The sequence below is a fragment of the Rousettus aegyptiacus genome, unplaced genomic scaffold (assembly GCF_014176215.1).
Source record: "Rousettus aegyptiacus isolate mRouAeg1 unplaced genomic scaffold, mRouAeg1.p scaffold_m13_p_1, whole genome shotgun sequence".
In the NCBI taxonomy this organism is placed as follows: Eukaryota; Metazoa; Chordata; class Mammalia; order Chiroptera; family Pteropodidae; genus Rousettus; species Rousettus aegyptiacus.
In genome coordinates, this window is record NW_023416284.1 from 144,188,026 (window position 1) to 144,192,128 (window position 4,103).

A 4,103-nucleotide genomic window follows, 5' to 3' on the forward strand; every position below is an offset into this window, starting at 1 on the left:
TGGTGTCAAGAACTGAGGCTTGGTGCTCTGCTGTGCATAGCCCTTGCACTCTCAAGTGGAGCTCCAGCCATCCATCCATATTCCAAGCAGCAGGATGGAGGGAGGAAGAGAAAGGGCCTTGTGAAATAATAGGAGAAAAAAATTATATATATTTATATTTATAATTATAATTTTCCAGTTCCTGGCACAGAGCTTCTAAAACCCCTATAATATCATAAGCGATAAGAGCACTAGGAGCAGCTTTTGTTCTAATATTTGGTCTTTGGCCCCAGTTCCTGACGTACAGCTTCTAAATCCCTTGAAATTTCCTGGGTGACAGGAGTGTCTTTTGTTCTAAAAAAGCAACTCTTGATAAGCTCCTGAATAGCTTCAGGGTGGGGGCTGGTCACCAGAAAAACCGAGCCATGATTAAAAGCTTGGAACTTTCCATCACACCCTCTATCCTTGGAGAAGCTTCGGAAAAGGGCTGGAGACTGAGTTAATAATCGATCATACCCATGTGATGAAGCCTTCATAAAAATCCCTAAAGTAAAGGAGCTTTGGAGAGTTTCCAGGTTGGTGAACAAATCCACATGTGGGAAGGGTGAGGCACCCCAACTTCACAGGGACAGAAGCTCCTATACTCAAGACCCTTCTAGACCTCTCCCATGTATCTCTTCATCGGGCTATTCATCTGTATCCTTCATCATACCCTTTATTATATAGTAAACCAGTGTGTGTGTTTCCCTGAATTCTTTGAGCCATTCTAGCAAATTATCAAATCCAAGGAAAGGGTAATGGGAACCCTGATTATAGCCAGTTAGTCAGAAGTATAGGTGACAACCCAAGACTTTCGATTGGAATCTGAAATGGCGGAGAGAGCAGTCTTAGGGGTCTGAGCCTTTAACTTGTGGGATATGACACTATCCCCAGGTAGCATCAGAACTGAGTTAAATTGCAGGATAGCCAGCTGGTGCCAGAGTATTGCTCAATGTGTAGAAAACCCACGCATCTGGTAAGAAAAGTAAAGGGACGTGTGGCAGTGGTGTGAGGGTATAGAAGAGACACGGGAGTTTATTCTAGCATCTACTAGCTCTCTCTATAAACAGGGAGCCTTGAAGTTGCCATTTGATGCTTATGCTGTGAGCCCATGGGCCACAACTCAGCCAGTTGGCTACCCTAGCTATCAGGGAGGCCAGGAGATGTCTTTATCTTGGGAAATCATCTGTCCAGTTAAAATCTCTATAACTGTGGGATAAATACAGAGCAAATATTAGGAGCAATGAGTATCTTCCTTCCATCACTCTCCTCACCACAGTTATAGGAAAAAGAGAGGCAAGGAGATTTTTAAAAGATTAGTGCCATCTAGACAGTGGTGGAGGGCATTTTAATGTGATTCTCAGCCTCTCAGAAGTGGTATGGTGTGTGTGAATCAAAAGAAAACTGGAAAACTGTACTGTCTCATTCTCCTCTGCTTCAAACCCTGCTCAAACACAATTTCCAAACATAAGCAGTCAGTAGACCTTGTCTTAGACTGTTGCCACTGCCCAAACCCACAGAAAAGTCAGAGCACAAATCTAGATAAATGTAACGTTGACCATAACCAGAATTATGAAATATATTTTATATCTGAGAGAAGACAGCCTGGTAATAATGATCTGATGTTTATCTTTAACCACTGAGGTATAGAGTCAGCTAATAACCATGGCAATTGCTTGGCAATTCCATTCTGTTGCCCGGGGGTCATCTCCATAATTCATAGGACTGGAGTATCATGAAGATTTTTGAGTGGATGAGCAAATAGGATTGGAATTGCAGTCCAAGAATATTATCCTGGTAAGGTGTTAGGTGGTCAGAAAGAGAGTAATTGTAGTTAACACAAGTGAACAAATATTGCAATGGTCCCTGTCATTGGTAATGACAAGTGAGACATATAATGGGAATGGAAAGAAGGTTATAGATAGAGATCTATTGCAAAGAACTCAGAAGTAAATTGTTTTCAGGGGAGGTAGTGGGAAGGGGGTTAAAGTAGGAATCTATCAATTTGGTCTTTTCAAAAGAGCTTCTTTTTGTAGGAAATGGATCCTCTGCCACTCTGTGCTTTTGGCAAGGCTACCACATTGCCGGACTCTGCCTGTTGAATACAGACATGTGTGGTGGTGGTGGTGGCGGTGGTGGTGGTGGTGGTATGTGTGTGTAGTGGTAGCAGCGCAGACCCTTAGGCCCAGCCAATCATAGTACCTCATTCTCTTAAGCAGAGTGATTAGTCCAGATATGGGCAAGTGCCTCAGTCTAAGACAATTAAAGCATTTTTCAGAGATGTTCTAATGTGGAGCTTGAGGAAAAGGAGTCTTGCCTTTTGGAAGTATGTGAATGGGGATTACCAGCAGCCATTTTTTTCACTACATGGACAACACCTGTCTGCAGTAGGCAAGAATGAAGACAACATAGACAAGTGGGTGGAGGGTGCATGTGGCAACTTTCTTTAAGTTCCTAAGTCCAGTTAAACTGGAAGCCAGATCAATTCCTGGACTTCCCACTTTGTAACCCAATAAATCTCCTTTTAGGCTTAAGCTAGTTTGAATTGGGTTTCTGTCACTTATAATCAAAACAAGTCTGAACTAAGAGGGAAAAAAAAGTTAAATAATATACTCTTCCTATTAGAAACAGACTTAATAAACTTCTAGGAGATCCACAGTAAATTCAATGGAATGAATGTGTAAGCAGATTGATATCTAAGAAATATTTATTAGCAAACTGTGGACAAATCAAAGGCATTTAAGAGAATATTAAGGAAACTAGTTTTGCTCATTTTTATTGTTTTCCTTCTTATACTGGTAGTTTTTGCTTTTGAAAGTATAAAAGAAAGAAAAACAGTAAGACGAGTCAGTCAAGAGAGAAGGAATGGATTAAGACAGTAAAAGAAGGCATGGGAACAGAACGATGGAGAGAGAATGGTGAGAGATGGCATGGTGTAGCAGAGAGCTCTAGGCTGGGTCTCGGTAGCTCTGCTTGAGAAAACCATTTTGACTAGTTGTAATTTCTACACCTGAGAAATAAGGAGGCCTGGAATAAAGGATAATTAAGGTGCCTCTTGGTTCTAACAGCCTCACATTCCAGCATATCCCCTATTTCTAGCAGGAGAATAAAGGAAGCAACAGAGTAGGGTACATCACTCTTGTAGTCACAACTGTCGAGAAAGTGACTTCAGACTTTCCAAAAAAGTCCAGCTCAGATGGCAGCTGCTCCAACGTCCTCAAACCAGCCTCAGATTATACCATGGACAATTGAGGCTCAGGCTTTTCTCTGGAGGGGTCAAAAAATGACCAATGATTATTGGGCTAGGGATGGGGGTAGATCCAAAGCAGGGCTCCTTGTTTATAATTGAATAAATAATTCATCTAATTCCCTGGGCAGAGTGGGCAAAACCAACTTAATCTTCCTCTTCCCGCCCCACTGAGGAATCCTGACCCACACTAAATCCAATCCAGAGGAAAATACCTGGAACCCATCCAACTAGCAAGTGCAGCCTGCCCAGTAGAGACCTGAGCAAACCAGTTTCACACAGCAAAATTCAATAGCCTGCTATTGTCACAGCCAGGGAGGCAGGGGAGGAGCAGTTCCTTCTATCAGAGATTTAAGCAGGAGGAGAGGTGAGAATGCGAAGTGGTGAATAAACACAAGAGGAAGGGAAGCTCTATTAAAGCATGCTCCTGCTGAAAAGTTGGGGTTGAAGTGTGGTATGTGAGAAAAGACGTTTTCTTCTAGCTCTTTTAAACTGTTTTGCCCATTTCTGTCAAAATGGTCTGCATGAAGTTTAACAGTTCTTAAGAGTTTTGAGAAGTGAGACTTGGCACACAGTAGGTGCTTAATAAATATTTATTGATGGCTAAATCAACGAATGGATGGACAAATCTTTTGGTCACCGTGTTGCCTCCCTTTCACAAATCACAAAAAGAGAAGGCATGATAAGGATTAGGGATCCTCGCAGGCTCAGCTGAGGCTGATTGTCCCCACTCCAGATTATCCAGGCAGAGCCATAATGCATCACATCACACAGAGGGTAGTTCCTTCAGTCAAGGAGCAATCATTGGGCCCTTCTTGGGTACCCAGGACCATGTAGC